The 20,109-nt window shown below is 43.1% G+C and overlaps 1 protein-coding gene across 5 annotated transcripts in view; it reads right to left on the minus strand.

The window, feature by feature from the left end:
- The window catches only part of LOC143782270 (poly(rC)-binding protein 3-like), a 2,306,623-nt gene that overhangs the window by 1,637,138 nt on the left and 649,376 nt on the right, over positions 1-20,109 (minus strand). The window lies entirely within an intron of this gene.

Raw genomic sequence — 20,109 nt, forward strand, 5'->3', positions numbered from 1 at the left:
GCAAAAATCATGGGATCACCGGACTTGCAGAATGTTCATTCAGTTGTTTAATTTTGTAGGAAAAAAGCAGATCACAGACATGGCACAAAACTAAAGTCATTTCAAATGGCAACTTTCTGGCTTTAAGAAACACTAAAAGAAATCGAGAACAAAAAATGTGGTAGTCAGTAATGGTTACTTTTTTGATTCCATAATTTTTCCCCAATGCTTGGTTAAAAAAGTAACCATTACTGACTACCACATTTTTTGTTCTTGATTTCTTTTAGTGTTTCTTAAAGCCAGAAAGTTGCCATTTAAAATGACTTTAGTTTTGTGCCATGTCTGTGATCTGCTTTTTTTCTACAAAATTAAACAACTGAATGAACATCCTCCAAGGCCGGTGATTCCATAATTTTTGCCAGGGGTTGTAATTCATTTACTTTTGTGAAATTGATATTTAACTTAAAAACATAACATTAGGGTGCTGCCTATCAAGCACAATGTTTATAAAAAATGATCAGTCAATATTCCTTAAATGGGCTGTCTCATTATAAAAAATTCCTCTAACCCCTTTACCTTCAAGCCTGTTTGCACCTTCATGACCAGGACAAATTTTACAATTCTAACCAGAGTCAATTTATGTGGTAATAACTATTGAATTCTTCAGTGGCTCCCACTGATTCTGGGAATGCTTTTTCGTGACATATTGCACTTCATGATAGTTGTAAAATTTCTTCAATATGACTTGGGTTTATTTGCGAAAAAATGAGAAATTTGTAGAAAATTTATGCAATATTCAAACTTTTAATTTTTATGCCCTTAAACCAGAGCCATGTCACACAAAATAGTTATGGTAATAAATAACATTTCCAATATGCCTACTTTATATCAGCACAATTTTTGAAACATAGTTAATTTTTGTTAGGAAGTTAGAAGGGTTTAAAGTTGACCAACAATTTGTAATTTGTCTAACAAAATTTACAAAACCATTTTTTTAGGGAACCCATCACATTTGAAGAAACTTTGAGGAGCCCTTTATGACAGAAAATACCCAAAAGTAACACCATTCTAAAAACTGCACCACTCATCATACTCAAAACCACGTTCAAAAATATTATTAACCCTTCAGATGCTTCACAATGATTAATGAATATGGAAGGAAAACATTTACATTTATCTTCTTTTCAGAAATATTTTAATTAGACCCAAATGTATTTATTTTCACAAGGGAAACAGGAGAAAATGGAATGCTAAATTTGTTGTACAATTTCTCCTGAGCAGGCTGATACCGTATATGTGGGGGAAAAGTACTGTTTGGGCACATGACAGGGCTCAGAAGGGAAGGAGCACCATTTGACTTTTTGAACACAAAATTGGGTGGAATAAAAGCGGACGCCATGTCCCTTTTGGAGAGCCCCTACTGTGCCTAAACAGTGTAAACCCTCCATCAAGTGACCCTATTTTGGAAACTAGACCCATTAAAGAACTTATCTAGATGTGTGATGGGCACTATGACTCTCCAAGCACTTCACTGAAATTTATAACGTTGAGCCGTGAAAACAAAAAATCACATTTTCTCCCACAAAAAAAGTTATTTTGGCTCCATTATTTTAAACTGCCATTGCAGTGCCCAGTAAGTTTCAAGGGCCCAGTACATTGTAGTGATCAGTTCACTGCAGTGGCCAGTATGTTATGCCCAGCTCATGGTTCTGGAGACACGCACCCGTAAATTAGGTTATATCTCATCACTACAGAATTGTGAACTCTAAATGTGGTCTAGTCACGCTGGGGCTCAGAATTGAGAGGGGCATTTGGATTTGAGAGGGCAGAATTTGCTCAATTCCTTTTGGCGTGCGAGGAGCCATAGCGCTTTTCCAGAGCCTATGTACTACCAGTAACGTGGAATCCCCCTATATTTCCATTGACAGGTGATGGACATGGGTGGGTACTTGCTATTTTTTGTGGATTCATTTGAAGCTTTTGTTGGGAACATTTTACATAACGTTTAGGATCACATTTATTCAGCACTCTCCGCTGAACACTTACTTTAGGGTTTCCCTCTAAATCTTTAAGTGAGTTGATTCAGATAAAACCCCTGAGGGAACCATTTACTAAAATGAGGCCGCACAGTTACTCTGGACTCCGTCTGACCTCTGTAGAGTGTTTTTTTATTTTAAGAAGTGCAAAAAACTGTCACTGACCACGCTTTTATTCATGCCTAAAAAGATGGACACCAACAGATCACAGGCCACACAAGGTCCACGGTGCCAGCATCTGCCTCATTATAGGGAATCTTCCACCGGGGGCTCCATCTGAATCACATATTTCAGGGCTTTATGTGAAAACCTTGGTGTAAGTGCTCAGCGCAGAGCAAATGATAAATGTGAAATGAGCTTCACTGCGATCTTTAGAAGGCAGAATGTAACAATCAACAACAGGTGAACAATAGGGATGAGCGAGTGTGCTCGTTACTCACGTTTTCCAAGCATGGTTGGGTGTTCTCCAAGTATCTTGGGAGTGCTCGTAGATTATGTTTGTGTCCCCACAGCTACGTGATTTGTGGCTGCTAGACAGCCTGAACACATGCAGAGATTGCCTGTCTGTTAGGGAATCCCCACATGCATTCAGGATGTCTAGCAGCCACAAATCATGCAGCTGCGGGGACACAAACAATCTACGAACACACCCAAGATACTTGGAGAACACCCGACCATGCTCAGAAAACCTGAGTAACGAGCACACTCACCCATCACTAGTGAACAATTGATTTTATTTATTTTGTACGACGTTCCTCGTGCGATATAAATGATTAGATGATTTTATTCTTCTGGTCTGTGCGATTACAGCGATACCAGATTTATATCGGGTTTTTATGTTTGGTCACACACTAAAAGACGCTTTTTAGTGCAAAAACATATTTTAACAGCTATAATTTTTCCATATTTATGCCAACAGAGTCATGTGACAGCTTGGTTTTTGCGGACTGAATTGACATTTTTATTGGTACTATTTTCAGTCACAATGTTTTTGATCGCTTTCTTTTCTGATTTTTGTGAGGCAGAATGAACAAAAAACAGCAATTGAGGAATTTTTTTATGCCGTTCTGTTTGTAGTAAAATTGATAAGGCAGCTTTATTTTTCGGGTCAGTACGATTACATCAATACCACATTTATATCTTTTTTGCTTGTTTTGGCGCTTTTACGCAATAAAAACTATTAATAGAAGAAATAATTATTTTTGAATTGCTTCCTTCTGACTGCTGTAACTTTCTTATTTTTCCACAAATGAAGTTGCTTGGAAGATTGTTTTTTTGCAGGACAGTCTTCTTTTTGATTGCATTGTATTCAACTTTTGTTCAGCGATAAGATGAAAAGCATCTTTTTTTGCCCTTTTTTTAACAGTGTTCACTAAAGGGGTTAACTAGTGGAACAGTTTCATGGGGCAGATCACCCCGGAGGTGGTGATACCAAACGTGTACTTTTTTGATTATTTTTAATTTGTTAGTGCAATATATAAATATATAATTTGTATTCTTTTCAGATTTCTTTAAAAAATATTTTTTCAATTTTTTTTACTTTTAGAACTTTCTTACTTTGTCGCATTATGGGACTGTTACTTTCAGCAGCCTGATAGCTGTTATAATCCACTGCACTGCACAAGCATTATAATGGATTATAACTGGCAGTGCTGCACTGACACCAGCCCCTGATACCGTGCTCTTCAGATGGTCTGAGGGGCGTGCCATAGCCTGGTGACCCAGATGTCTTCATGATGTCACAGGGTCACCATGGCAACGATCGGTCTAACGCGATGATGTTGTGAGGGCGCCGATTAGATTACAAAAGCGGCTCCCTAGCTCTGCATACCTGCTAAATGCTCTGATCAAAATATTTAGGGGTTTAAGTGCCAGGAGTCATGTGGGCTCTGCTGCTTCACTGAGTCCCAGGTGTTGGCTGTCAGAATCAACTGGCACTCAGCAGTGATCCTGCGCGCACAGCTCCTAAACGTACTCAGTGCGTCCAAGCTCGGTAAGTACCAACCAAGCAAGATGTACTGAGTATGTCCAAAGTCATGAAGAGGTTAATTTTTAAGAAAATAGCTTTGAGGTTTTCTCATGCAAAGTTTCTACTGTTAGGGCTCACTCCCACGTGTGAGGTAATCGTACGAGTGCAATCTGATAAAAATCAGATTGCACTAGGCCGAATGTTAAGGTACCGTCACACTAAGCAACGTCGCCAGCGATCTGTGACGTTGCAGCGTCCTAGGGAGCGATATCGCTGTATTTGACACGCAGCAGCGATCAGAATCCCGCTGTGAAATTGCTGGTCGCTGCTAGAAGGTCTGCACATTATTTGGTCGCTAGGTCGCCGTGTATCGCCGTGTTTGACAGCAAAAGCAACCATACCAGCGATATTTTACACTGGTAACCAGGGTAAACATCGGGTTACTAAGCGCAGGGCCGCGCTTAGTAACCCGATGTTTACCCTGGTTACCAGCGTAAAATGTAAAAAAACAAACAGTACATGCTCACCTGCGCGTCCCCCAGCCTCTGCTTCCTGACTCTTACTGATCGCCGGCCCTAAACTGAAAGTGAAAGCACAGCGGTGACGTCACCGCTGTGCTGTTAGGGCCGGAGCTCAGTCAGCGTCAGGAAGCAGAGGCTGGGGGACGCGCAGGTGAGCATGTACTGTTTGTTTTTTTACATTTTACGCTGGTAACCAGGGTAAACATCGGGTTACTAAGCGCGGCCCTGCGCTTAGCAACCCGATGTTTACCCTGGTTACCCGGGGGCCTCGGCATCGTTGGTCGCTGGAGAGCGGTCTGTGTGACAGCTCTCCAGCGACCAAACAGCGACGCTGCAGCGATCGGCATCGCTGTCGCTATCGCTGCAGCGTCGCTTAGTGTGACGGTACCTTTAACCTATTGGGCAGCTCACATCTGTGATTATTTTCTAATGCCGATTTGACATGTGAAAACAATTGCCACATGCTGCGATTGCATTTGTGAATCCAATCACACCCACCCATATAAGTCTATTGGTGCATGTGAAACCTCACACTGCACTCTGATGCTAGCAATGGAGGAGATGTAGAAAATAATTTCTACATCTTCTCCACAGCTGTGCTGTGATGCTCTCATGTAAGGATGAACATTGAGCTGAATTTCCTGAAATTCATGAGGTCTCGGCACATCCAAACACTCTGCATTTGCAATGATTGCCAAAAAAAATTCCCAATATACACACTGATAAAGACTCAGAGAGGTCAACCATTAGCCGGTGCTGAGCAGGCTTCCCTAAAGTGTCCTGCAGCTATGACATCACATGGTCTAGTCCAGCCAATCAGAGTTGCATTACATTGGTAGTCTCATTCTGTGAATAAAAAAATAGTCACTCCGTGTGGATGTGAATTGATTGATCAGAGATGTATTGCAGTAACAGTACCTTAATAACAGCTTCTTTGTATTATTCACACAATGCAAACAAAAAGGGCATTATTAGATCCATCAGAACAAATATTTGCTAGTAAACCAAACTCTTGAAACCAAGGCTTGTGTGTCACAGAACGTCTTCTTCCTGCAAACCATGATGTCTTTTTAAAGTCATATATAAATTTCAATAACTCAGAAATGTAAGCACAATTGTCTACCTCACAAAGTGTGCATTTTGTAAACTATATTGCACACATCCTTGTTATAATAGCCCAAGGGTTTATTATTAAACCACCCAAATATCGCTGTTAGATATCACTGGATACGATCGTTTTTTTCTTTTAGCTAGAGAGACATGCTCCTGTCACTTTGACATCATTAATACTATGTTTGCATTAAAGAGCTCAAAACTGGTTCAATACAGTTCTTGGAGACTTGAAAGTGTTATTCACTTTTTTCCATTCAACTAGATTCCTTTAATTATTGCAATTATTGATTGATTTTATTTGATGAAAATCAAATTTGGGGGAAAATTTGGCTGAGCTGGCAAATTCGAATTTCGAAGGATCCACCCAACTCTACTCACAGCAAATATGATAAGGGAACCCACTTTTTTTCCCTTAGCTTTTAATCAAAACAAGTTAAGTAGAAAAATATTTGCCACTATCACATACCATTAACTGACAGAGCCTTTAATTTGTACATAACTCTAAGCTTAATAAACCTTTAAAGAGATGATTGCTAAATAACGGCCTTCTGCATTCAAGCTTAACTGCCTTCAATTATACTGCTTAGAATTATGCTATTGTACCATGCAATGTGTGCCCAATGGTCTTTGAGTGTTTTATTACTATAATCGTCATGTAAATCAACTTTTCTGATTGAGAGCCAAGTACTTCAGCAGTGGCCAGCAATTTATCCATATCATACAATATCTTAATATTTTTACACTACGAGTCTGTACCTCTGCCATAATTATAGCTTTCAATTAGGCTTCAGCAATTGCATAACTGAATTACAAAGAGATGCGAAAACTGCCAAATATTCAGTAATGTAATAAACAAAATAGAAGATATAAATGGTTTAATATGTCTGTCATATTATTCTATATTTTCTTCTCATGGAGGAGCGCAGTTGTAACTTGAGCCTGTGCAGCTCTAAATACATTTACTAATGCAAGAAAGTGACAGCATGCTGCAATAATGTAGAAATCCTTCTGTAACAGTAAATTCAAGTAGTGCAAAGATAAATGGCAAGATAACAAAATCAAATATGGTATGAGTAGAGGGCTTTGGGTACAAATACATTACCATTTTGTTTCTACTATAAGAATAACACCATAAGCATGCATAATCATAGTTAGTTTATTGTTACATAGTTACCTAGGTTGAAAAAAGACCTCGGTCCATCAAGTTCAATCTTTCTCCACCAATTGTACATTTTGTCACTAATTTAACTGTAGCCCACAATGTTATTATATCCCATTAACTTATAATTTTATAAGTACTTTAAGGCTTACTATTATTTAGAATATATGCTAATAAAGAATATTTCCTGCAAGTAATACTGCTCAAGGGAACTACCTCTTTGAATATTCAGGGACATTCAGTAGATCGAATAACTGAAATACCTTTCTATTTTAATATTGGTGGCAGCATACCCCTGTTCTATATGCCATTTAGATGGGGTGCAGATCCATTGGCCAGAACCAAAGATGGAAGCCAACAATTAATAGAAGAAGGACATCATACATTTATTCCAGTGATTCCAGATTTATAAGTGATTCAGTGTCCTACAATGGCACCATTATCAAGCCAAATATGCAGGAAACTGAAAGTTACCAGGTACCTACGGCGACTTCAGGTGCATCTTAGGCCTGATAAAGTCCACTATCGCCCAAAATATTGTTGTATGACACTGTAGTAGTAATAAAGCTGCACAAATATTTGCGTTGGGAAAAGTGTGTGCTGTGATACTTTAACTGAATTTTCTTTATAAATTTAGGCATCATCTTTGTTTACACAATAGTCATGCATTATGGACTTGTCCTGGACACTGCATTATTCAATCTCAGCTTGGATTTGATGACTGATAGTCCTAGCACCTACTGGTGTGAAGGTCAGATGACCATAATTTTCTATTACCTGAAAACCCCTTTGAGAATTGCAGACACATGAGTAGCACAAATTATGGAATGGGATATATTAGGCAGCAAGTAAACAGTGAGCATGAGAAATGGGCAGGTGTAATAATCTGGGCGACTTTGAGAAGAGCCAGATTGTGATGACTAGATGACTTGGTCAAAGTATCCCCAAAATGGTAGACCTTGTGGGTTATTTTAGGTAAGTGGTGATTAATATCTACCAAAAGTTGTCCAAGAAACAAAGAACAAGTGAACCAGTGACAGGGTCATTTTAGTCCAAAGCTCATGATTTGTGGGTGATTATAAACTTTTTTCACTTCCATGACAAAGCTCCCCCTAATTCCTCAACCACATGCTTACTACCTCTTTGATAAATACTACCTCTTTGAAATGCTACAATGTATTGCAACTGAACCTCCTGATTATAGACATGAATAAAAAAAGCCACAGAAGCAACTATCTTTATTTTAACAAATCGACATACAAAACATCCCCACCTGGGCTACCTATTATACAATACCTTGCAAACACCGAAAAACATTGAGACAGGAAGAATACCTGAAGGCTCTAACACTCACATTTTACACCACTCTCACATATATTCCTCTGCACCAGATATCTATTACCTTTGGAAAATTGCAAATGCCTCAAGGACTCCAATCCAGGTGCACTATATGCATCCAAAATTTCTGTGTCCCATACACACCATCAGGAGACTCAATATCCAGTTATTTCCCCCCATTTTTATTTTAATCCAATGTTTTATGGCTTACCGCCAATAGCTCTTTTATTCCGCTACCAAACTCAACCTGCAAACCCATGCACCTCAGTTGTCATAACCATTATTAAAGGTGATAGGGAGGGCCTGACACTCACTGGTGTCCCTATTGCTGCCTATTTTTCCTGAAATAACTTTGAAGTACCCTCCCTTTTGTCTGCGTGACTGCTTACATACACTTCTTTTTGGTAAAATAACTTCTTTGTAGCGGAATGAATTTTCTATCTCCTGCTTGCACCAAACCACTAGATTAAACGTATTCCTTCTCCTGATAAAACCCCTCCCAGGTCATCCACTGTGTTATCCCTGTGTCTTGTTCCATTGCTCTCATTAATGCAACTGGTAAATGATGGTTAGCTCATCAGGTTAAATATCACATACAGTAAGAGCTAAAATTTCTTAAAAATGTGGTATTAGCTATGAAAGAAATGTGTAAGATCCCAGCATGCTGACCTATATCCAGCACCATAAGCACATATAATGAGCATGTCTCTTTCAGAAATTAAGCATGGAGCAATTGACAAAGGTGGCTTAGTTTGAGAAATCATTTCTTTTATGACATGGGGACAATCCATTGAGTGTATAACATCTAACTGGAAAAGATCTCGCTCTGCCATGCACTATAAGAAAAAAAAAATCAGGCAGTGCTGTGTTCTGGATAACATTCTGCTGGGAATCGTATAGTAGAAAACTTGCCAGATGTGTAAGCATTGTTGTAAACCAATTACATCCCTACATGGCAAAAAATACTTCCTAATGTATAGCAATCTATAGCAAGATGTTGTGCCCCCGCCGCACTACAACATTTCTTCAGCAATTGTTTGAGGACCACAACAAAGAGTTAAATGTGTTAACATTTCTAGGATCTTAATCCTCATTGAGCATCAATTGGATTTACTGGAAAATCAAATCTGATCAAATTAAGGCCTCACCTCGCAACTTATCGAGCTATAAGGATCTGCTGCTAATGTTTTGGTGCCAGATATGACAAACCACTTTCAAAATCTTGTAGAGTAGATGCCTCATCAGGTCATTTCTGTTTTGGAAGCACAACAGATATCTATCAAATATTACATTAGCAATGCTATTTTGATGTTTATAAACTGTGTGCACAATTAGCCAATTTGAGGTTTTGATGATTAATTTTATTATTACAAATGTCAATTGCTGTTGGTGTTTCCAAAAGCACTTTACTGCAAATCTCCTGTTTAAAAAAGGCTCACTAGTTCTCAATATGGTTTAGGTCTGGTGAGGAAGAGGCCATGTCATTTTTGTTTCATCTTCAAGGCCTTTGCTGGTTAGCCAAGCAGTGGAGTACTTTGATGCATGCGTTAGAGCAGTGTTCCCCAACTCCGGTCCTCAAGAGCCACCAACAGGTCATGTTTTCAGTATTTCCTTTGTATTGCACAGGTGATAATTGCCTCACCTGCACAGGCAATAATTCCATCACCTGGGCAATACTAAGGAAATCCTGAAAACATGACCTGTTGGTGGCGCTTGAGGACCAGAGTTGGGGAACACTGCGTTAGAGCATTGTCCTGCATAAAAATCATGATTTTGAAGATGCATTTTTTCCCCTGTACCACTGCTTGAAGAAAGTGTATTTAAAAACTGGCAATAGATTTGAGAGTTGATTTTTTTAACTTCATATGGCTTGTCTTTAACCCCTTCATGACCCAGCCTATTTTGGCCTTAATGACCTTGCCGTTTTTTGCAATTCTGACCAGTGTCCCTTTATGAGGTAATAACTCAGGAACGCTTCAATGGATCCTAGCGATTCTGAGATTGTTTTTTCGTGACATATTGGGCTTCATGTTAGTGGTAAATTTAGGTCGATAATTTTTGAGTTTATTTGTGAAAAAAACGGAAATTTGGCAAAAAATTTGAAAATTTCGCAATTTTCACATTTTGAATTTTTATTCTGTTAAACCAGAGAGTTATGTGACACAAAATAGTTAATAAATAACGTTTCCCACATGTCTACTTTACATCAGCACAATTTTGGAAACAATTTTTTTTTTTGCTAGGAAGTTATAAGGGTTAAAATTTGACCAGTGATTTCTCATTTTTACAACAAAATTTACAAAACCATTTTTTTTAGGGACCACCTCACATTTGAAGTCATTTTGAGGGTTCTATATGGCTGAAAATACCCAAAAGTGACACCATTCTAAAAACTGCACCCCTCAAGGTGCTCAAAACCACATTCAAGAAGTTTATTAACCCTTCAGGTGTTTCACAGCAGCAGAAGCAACATGGAAGGAAAAAATGAACATTTAACTTTTTAGTCACAAAAATGATCTTTTAGCAACAATTTTTTTATTTTCCCAAGGGTAAAAGGAGAAACTGGACCAGGGACGTTGTTGTCCAATTTGTCCTGAGTACGCTGATACCTCATATGTGGGGGTAAACCACTGTTTGGGCGCACGGCAGAACTCGGAAGGGAAGGAGCGCCATTTGACTTTTTGAATGAAAAATTGGCTCCAATCTTTAGCGGACACCATGTCGCGTTTGGAGAGCCCCCGTGTGCCTAAACATTGGAGCTCCCCCACAAGTGACCACATTTTGGAAACTAGACCCCCCAAGGAACTTATCTAGAAGCATAGTGAGCACTTTAAACCCCCAGGTGCTTCACAAATTGATCCGTAAAAATGAAAAAGTACTTTTTTTTCACAAAAAAATTATTTTAGCCTCAATTTTTTCATTTTCACATGGGCAACAGGATAAAATGGATCCTAAATTTTGTTGGGCAATTTCTCCTGAGTACACCAATACCTCACATGTTGGGGTAAACCACTGTTTGGGCACATGGTAAGGCTCGGAAGGGAAGGAGCGCCATTTGACTTTTTGAATGGAAAATTATCTCCATCGTTAGCGGACACCATGTCGCGTTTGGAAAGCCCCTGTGTGCCTAAACATTGGAGCTCCTCCACAAGTGACCCCATTTTGGAAACTAGACCCCCCAAGGAACTCATCCAGAGGCATAGTGAGCACTTTAAACCCCCAGGTGCTTCACAAATTGATCCACAAAAATGAAAAAGTACTTTTTTTTCACACAAAATTTCTTTTAGCCTCAATTCTTTCATTTTCACATGGGCAACAGGATAAAATGGATCCTAAAATTTGTTGGGCAATTTCTCCTGAGTATGCCGATACCTCATATGTGGGGGTAAACCACTGTTTGGGTGCACGGCAAGGCTCGGAAGGGGAGGCGTGCCATTTGACTTTTTGAATGGAAAATTAGCTCCAATCGTTAGCGGACACCATGTCGCGTTTGGAGAGCCCCTGTGTGCCTAAACATTGGAGCTCCCCTACAAGTGACCCCATTTTGGAAACTAGACCCCCCAAGAAACTTATCTAGATGCATAGTGAGCACTAGGGTTGAGCGACTTTCATTTTTTTAAGATCGAGTAGGGTTTTGGGAAACCCGATTTTGTCCAGAGTCGAGTCGAGTGCAGTCGGCCGATTATCGCTAAAAATCGGGGATCGACCGAAACACGAAACCCAATGCAAGTCAATGGGGAAGCATAGTCGGCAGTGAGTGGAGGCCAGGAAAACACCTACAGTGCCCATTTTAATGCCAAAAACATCCATTCTTGTTTCTGAAGCTTGCCAATCTTAATTAACTGTATAATAATAGTTGGGCATAGGGAATTGGGGGAAAGTTGTGGGGGGAGTAGGGCTGGCTCAAGTTTTTCGTGGGCCCAGGAAATGCGGACTACGTCACGGCGGTGTTGCAGGGAAAGGTAAGTATTTAAAAGTTGCAAGTGCTGTGATCCTGAGCAAGCAGGGGGGGCCCACTCGTTCGCATTGCCACTGGCACAGGGCCCCTCAAAGTACGGCGGTGTGTTTGCATGGCGGGGGCGCCTCCCACCAGCAGCGACACTTTTGCGTACTCTGAGGGGCCCTGTGCCAGTGACGTCGCCAACGAGTATGCCCCCCCACCTGATGAAGGAACCTGCACTTTCATCTGCACCTTCCTCTTTGTCCCTGTGTAAGGTGGAATAACATGCGGGAAGGGGAACCTTACTTTCAGCAGGGACAGATTCTGGCTGTGTAGAGTACAAGGGGAATGTAGTGGTCTAGGTCAATGTACCAGCAGACTCATTTAGCAGTGGCTGGGCAATGGGCAGGATGAGGAGGAAACAGATATAGGGCCAAAGAATAAAGTAGGCTACATGCAGTTCAAAATTGGTAACAGGACTAAACAGGCGGCATTGCTTTGTTCAGTGGAGTAGCAAACCCAAGAGCAGCAGACACTGTTTCAAGGGCCTAACCACACTAGTAGGCCAAATGCAGTTTAATATCTGATAGTATAGGGCGAAAGCCAGAATGTGGAAGCTCAGCTTTGTTCAGTTGAGGACAACACCAGGGAGGGGCAGACACCTTTAGTAGGCCGGAAAAGCCTATTGCATTTTTTAAAATGGTAATTTGGAGCAGAAGGTTGAAGCTCAGCTTTATTTAGTTGAGGGCAACACCAGGGAGGGGCAGAAGCCGTTAGTAGGCCCTAACCACCATTTTTTTTTTTTTTAAAACCACTTAATGAGAGCCGGAAGGTTGAAGCTCAGCTTTATTTAGTTGAGGACAACACCAGGGAGGGGCAGAAGCCGTTAGTAGGCCCTAACCACCATTTTTTTTTTAAAACCACTTAATGAGAGCCGGAAGGTTGAAGCTCAGCTTTATTTAGTTGAGGACAACACCAGGGAGGGGCAGAAGCCGTTAGTAGGCCCTAACCACCATTTTTTTTTTTTTTAAAACCACTTAATGAGAGCCGGAAGGTTGAAGCTCAGCTTTATTTAGTTGAGGACAACACCAGGGAGGGGCAGAAGCCGTTAGTAGGCCCTAACCACCATTTTTTTTTTTTTTAAAACCACTTAATGAGAGCCGGAAGGTTGAAGCTCAGCTTTATTTAGTTGAGGACAACACCAGGGAGGGGCAGAAGCCGTTAGTAGGCCCTAACCACCATTTTTTTTTTAAAACCACTTAATGAGAGCCGGAAGGTTGAAGCTCAGCTTTATTTAGTTGAGGACAACACCAGGGAGGGGCAGAAGCCGTTAGTAGGCCCTAACCACCATTTTTTTTTTTTAAACCACATAATGAGAGCCGGAAGGTTGAAGCTCAGCTTTATTTAGTTGAGGACAACACCAGGGAGGGGCAGAAGCCGTTAGTAGGCCCTAACCACCATTTTTTTTTTTTTTAAAACCACTTAATGAGAGCCGGAAGGTTGAAGCTCAGCTTTATTTAGTTGAGGACAACACCAGGGAGGGGCAGAAGCCGTTAGTAGGCCCTAACCACCATTTTTTTTTTTTTTAAAACCACTTAATGAGAGCCGGAAGGTTGAAGCTCAGCTTTATTTAGTTGAGGACAACACCAGGGAGGGGCAGAAGCCGTTAGTAGGCCCTAACCACCATTTTTTTTTAAAAACCACTTAATGAGAGCCGGAAGGTTGAAGCTCAGCTTTATTTAGTTGAGGACAACACCAGGGAGGGGCAGAAGCCGTTAGTAGGCCCTAACCACCATTTTTTTTTTTTAAACCACATAATGAGAGCCGGAAGGTTGAAGCTCAGCTTTATTTAGTTGAGGACAACACCAGGGAGGGGCAGAAGCCGTTAGTAGGCCCTAACCACCATTTTTTTTTTTTTTAAAACCACTTAATGAGAGCCGGAAGGTTGAAGCTCAGCTTTATTTAGTTGAGGACAACACCAGGGAGGGGCAGAAGCCGTTAGTAGGCCCTAACCACCATTTTTTTTTAAAAACCACTTAATGAGAGCCGGAAGGTTGAAGCTCAGCTTTATTTAGTTGAGGACAACACCAGGGAGGGGCAGAAGCCGTTAGTAGGCCCTAACCACCATTTTTTTTTTTAAAACCACATAATGAGAGCCGGAAGGTTGAAGCTCAGCTTTATTTAGTTGAGGACAACACCAGGGAGGGGCAGAAGCCGTTAGTAGGCCCTAACCAAAGTTGAAGGCCAAATGCAGTTTAATTTCTGATACTATAGGCCGAAAGCCAGAAGGTGGAAGTTCCGATTTAGACAGTGGAGGACAATTTGAATTAGGGACTGCAGACAGACTTAGTAGGCTGTCCCCTGTGGACCATGCATCCACCACATTAACCCATTGCGCCGTAATGGACACGTAATCTTCCGTGGCCATGCCTACAGGTCCATGCGTCTGTTGTCAGGTGCACCTTTGTACTCACAGATTGCCAGAGTGCATGGACAATGCGGTCTTCTACATGCTGGTGGAGGGTTGGGATGGCTTTTCTCGCAAAAGAAGTGTCGACTGGTTAGCTTGTAGCGTGGTACAGCGTAGTCCATCATGGCCTTATTAATAGTAAATAAAATATATAACTAGGCTCTATGAACTTTTAAATAGGTTCCAGGGGTACACGGGCAGCATTGGTGTGGTCAGTGGAGGAGTATTGCAAGTAGGGGCTGCAGACAGGCTATCAAAGGCCTAAAATAACAAACAGTAGGCAGTCATGGCAGTTTTACATCGGTTACATGGATACACAGGCAGGCACTCCAGGCAGCATTGTGCTCAGTGGAGGAGTATTGCAAGTAGGGGCCGCAGACAGGCTATCAAAGGCCTAAAATAACAAACAGTAGGCAGTCATGGCAGTTTTACATCGATTACATGGATACACAGGCAGGCACTCCAGGCAGCATTGTGGTCAGTGGAGGAGTATTGCAAGTAGGGGCCGCAGACAGGCTATCAAAGGCCTAAAATAACAAACAGTAGGCAGTCATGGCAGTTTTACATCGGTTACATGGATACACAGGCAGCTAGGTGGTGAGTGGAGGAGTATTTAAAGTAAGGACCGCAGACAGGCTATCAAAGGCCTAACATAACAAACAATAGGCTCATGGCAGTTTTACAGCGGTTACATGGATACACGGGCAGGCAGCTTGGTGGTGGTGAGTGGAGGAGTATTTAAAGTAGGGACCGCAGACAGGCTATCAAAGGCCTAACATAACAAACAATAGGCTCATGGCAGTTTTACAGCGGTTACATGGATACACGGGCAGGCAGCTTGGTGGTGAGTGGAGGAGTATTTAAAGTATGGACCGCAGACAGGCTTCGAAGGCCTAACACAATAAAATGGGCTGGCTGTAGGCACTTTAAAATTGGTTCCAGGGGTACACGGGCAGCAGTGGTCTGGTCAGTGGAGGCCTAGTGGAAGGAGGGACCGCAGACAGGCTTCGAAGGCCTAACACAATAAAATGGGCTGGCTGTAGGCACTTTAAAATTGGTTCCAGGGGTACACGGGCAGCAGTGGTCTGGTCAGTGGAGGCCTAGTGGAAGTATGGACCGCAGACAGGCTTCGAAGGCCTAACACAATAAAATGGGCTGGCTGTAGGCACTTTAAAATTGGTTCCAGGGGTACACGGGCAGCAGTGGTCTGGTCAGTGGAGGCCTAGTGGAAGTATGGACCGCAGACAGGCTTCGAAGGCCTAACACAATAAAATGGGCTGGCTGTAGGCACTTTAAAATTGGTTCCAGGGGTACACGGGCAGCAGTGGTCTGGTCAGTGGAGGACTAGTGGAAGGAGGGAGCGCAGAAAGGCTTCAAAGGCCTAAAATAACAAACAATAGGCTCATGGCAGTTTTACAGCGGTTACATGGATACACGGGCAGGCAGCTTGGTGGTGGTGAGTGGAGGAGTATTTAAAGTAGGGACCGCAGACAGGCTATCAAAGGCCTAACATAAAAAAACAATAGGCTCATGGCAGTTTCACAGCGGTTACATGGATACACGGGCAGGCAGCTTGGTGGTGGTGAGTGGAGGAGTATTTAAAGTAGGGACCGCAGACAGGCTATCAAAGGCCTAACATAACAAACAATAGGCTCATGGCAGTTTTACAGCGGTTACATGGATACACGGGCAGGCAGCTTGGTGGTGAGTGGAGGAGTATTTAAAGTATGGACCGCAGACAGGCTTCGAAGGCCTAACACAATAAAATGGGCTGGCTGTAGGCACTTTAAAATTGGTTCCAGGGGTACACGGGCAGCAGTGGTCTGGTCAGTGGAGGACTAGTGGAAGTATGGACCGCAGACAGGCTTCGAAGGCCTAACACAATAAAATGGGCTGGCTGTAGGCACTTTAAAATTGGTTCCAGGGGTACACGGGCAGCAGTGGTCTGGTCAGTGGAGGACTAGTGGAAGGAGGGAGCGCAGAAAGGCTTCAAAGGCCTAAAATAACAAACAATAGGCTCATGGCAGTTTTACAGCGGTTACATGGATACACGGGCAGGCAGCTTGGTGGTCAGTGGAGGAGTAGGGACCGCAGACAGGCTATCAAAGGCCTAAAATAACAAACAATAGGCTCATGGCAGTTTTACAGCGGTTACATGGATACACGGGCAGGCAGCTTGGTGCTGAGTGGAGGAGTAGTGCAAGGAGTGTCTGTCCCAGTACTCCCAAAATATAAATAGATGTTAATGTCTCGCAAAACAACCAAAACAAAAAAAAAGATGGCATACTTAGGTACAGGGGTGGGCTCATCTGCTGTGTTTCTGACATAGTAATTTGGCAGTAACTATTTAATGGTGCCAATATAGGACACAGACACAGACTACTTTAAGTTGCATCATAGATGTCTACAAATTTGTATTGTCAGTGCCAGACATTGAATGATGTCAGCGAATAGACTAAAGATTGGTGGAGCTGTGCGACATAATTTTGCACGTAGTAGAGCCCAGTTTGAGCTGGGGTAGGGGGGAACTCTCTTGAGGCCGGCGGGACCGCCCCAGGGCCACTCATGTTACAACGGTGTGTCTGACGTTGGGTGCGCACCACCACCGCCAGAGACACTACATTGTACTATGAGGGACCCAGTAGCAATGCCGTCAACCAAAAGCGAGCACACCCACCTCTTCAGACAAACAGCAGTCTCACGGGTGCTTGCGCCAAGTCGCGATACCACGGCCCCGTGTGGGGAGTTTGGCCATTTAGGGAGGTGTAAACATGTCGTATGCTGTACAATCTGCAGCAGCAAATTAGACATTAGAAAAGTAATTCACAGGCAAGAGCTTTTCATAGGAAAGCTAGGTGTCGGCCGGGCAAGGTGGGGCAAAAGATTTTGAAATCCAGTTGTGGTTCATTTTAATGAATGTTAGATCGTCAACATTTTGGGTAGCCAGACGAGTCCTTTTTTCGGTTAATATTGACCCTGCAGCACTGAATACTCTTTCTGATAGGACACTTGCTGCCGGGCAAGCAAGCTCCTGCAATGCATATTCTGCCAATTCTGGCCAGGTGTCTAATTTGGAGGCCCAGTAATCAAATGGGAATGACGGTTGAGGGAGAACATCGATAAGGGATGAAAAATAGTTAGTAACCATACTGGACAAATGTTGTCTCCTGTCACTTTCAATTGATGCAGCAGTACCTGTCCTGTCTGCGGTCATAGCAAAATCACTCCACAACCTGGTCAGAAAACCCCTCTGTCCAACGCCACTTCTGATGTGTGCACCCCTAACACTCCTAGTCTGCTGCCCCCTGGAGCTCGTGTGAGAACGATCACGTGCGCTGTGTGCTGGGAATGCCTGAAGCAAACGGTCAACAAGAGTTGATTGTTTGGTTGCTAATATTAGTTCCAAGTTCTCATGTGGCATAATATTTTGCAATTTGCCTTTATAGCGTGGATCAAGGAGGCAGGCCAACCAGTAATCGTCATCGTTCATCATTTTCGTAATGCGTGTGTCCCTTTTTAGGATACGTAAGGCATAATCCGCCATGTGGGCCAAAGTTCCAGTTGTCAAATCTCCGGTTGTGATTGGTTGAGGGGCAGTTGCAGGCAAATCTACGTCACTTGTGTCCCTCAAAAAACCAGAACCCGGCCGTGACACGCAACCAATTTCCTGTGCCCCCGTGAAAGTTTCCGCATTAAAAATATACTCATCCCCATCATCCTCCTCGTCCTCCACCTCCTCTTCGCCCGCTACCTCGTCCTGTACACTGCCCTGACCAGACAATGGCTGACTGTCATCAAGGCTTCCCTCTTCCTCTGGTGCAGACGCCTGCTCCTTTATGTGCGTCAAACTTTGCATCAGCAGACGCATTAGGGGGATGCTCATGCTTATTACGGCGTTGTCTGCACTAACCAGCCGTGTGCATTCCTCAAAACACTGAAGGACTTGACACATGTCTTGTATCTTCGACCACTGCACACCTGACAACTCCATGTCTGCCATCCTACTGCCTGCCCGTGTATCCTCCCACAAATAAATAACAGCACGCCTCTGTTCGCACAGTCTCTGAAGCATGTGCAGTGTTGAGTTCCACCTTGTTGCAACGTCTATGATTAGGCGATGCTGGGGAAGGTTCAAAGACCGCTGATAGGTTTGCATACGGCTGGCGTGTACAGGCGAACGTCGGATATGTGAGCAAAGTGCACGCACTTTGAGGAGCAGGTCGGAGAACCCAGGATAAGTTTTCAATAAGCACTGCACCACCAGGTTTAAGGTGTGAGCCAGGCAAGGAATGTGTTTCAGTTGGGAAAGGGAGATGGCAGCCATGAAATTCCTTCCGTTATCACTCACTACCTTGCCTGCCTCAAGATCTACTGTGCCCAGCCACGACTGCGTTTCTTGTTGCAAGAACTCGGACAGAACTTCCGCGGTGTGTCTGTTGTCGCCCAAACACTTCATAGCCAATACAGCCTGCTGACGCTTGGCAGTAGCTGGCCCATAATGGGACAACTGGTGTGCAACAGTGTCATCTGCCGATGGAGTGGTTGGCCGACTGCGTTCTGTGGAAGAGCTGTAGCTTCTGCAGGAGGACGAGGAGGAGGAGGAGGGGGTGCGAACGCCTACAGCCAACTGTTTCCTAGACCGTGGGCTAGGCACAACTGTCCCTAAATTGATGTCGCCTGTGGACCCTGCATCCACCACATTCACCCAGTGTGCCGTGATGGACACATAACGTCCCTGGCCATGCCTACTGGTCCATGCATCTGTAGTCAGGTGCACCTTTGTACTCACAGATTGCCTGAGTGCATGGACGATGCGCTGTTTAACATGCTGGTGCAGGGCTGGGATGGCTTTTCTGGAAAAAAAGTGTCGACTGGGTAGCTCGTATCGTGGTTCAGCGTACTCCATCAGGGCTTTGAAAGCTTCGCTTTCAACTAACCGGTAGGGCATCATCTCTAACGAGATTAGTCTAGCTATGTGGGCGTTAAAACCCTGTGTACGCGGATGCGAGGATAAGTACTTCCTTTTTCTAACCAGAGTCTCATGTAGGGTGAGCTGGACTGGAGAGCTGTAGATCGTGGAACTTTCGGGTGTGCCGGTGGACATGGCAGACTGAGAGACGGTTGGAGACGGTATTGTTTCCGCCGGTGCCCTACATGCAATATTTCCTCCTACAAAACTGGTGATTCCCTGACCCTGACTGCTTTTGGCTGGCAAAGAAACCTGCACAGATACTGCCGGTGGTGCGGAAAATGGTGGCCTTACAGTGACGGAAGGGATGTTGCGTTGCTGACTAGCTTCATTGGCCGAGGGTGCTACAACCTTGAGGGACGTTTGGTAGTTAGTCCAGGCTTGAGAATGCATGGTGGTTAAGTGTCTATGCATGCAACTAGTATTTAGACTTTTCAGATTCTGACCTCTGCTTAAGCTAGTTGAACATTTTTGACAGATGACTTTGCGCTGATCAGTTGGATGTTGTTTAAAAAAATGCCAGACTGCACTCTTCCTAGACTCTGATCCCTTTTCAGGGATTGCAGACTGAGCTTTAACCGGATGGCAACGCTGTGCTCCAACAGGTTTTGGCTT

The sequence above is a fragment of the Ranitomeya variabilis genome, chromosome 6, assembly GCF_051348905.1.
Source record: "Ranitomeya variabilis isolate aRanVar5 chromosome 6, aRanVar5.hap1, whole genome shotgun sequence".
In the NCBI taxonomy this organism is placed as follows: domain Eukaryota; kingdom Metazoa; phylum Chordata; class Amphibia; order Anura; family Dendrobatidae; genus Ranitomeya; species Ranitomeya variabilis.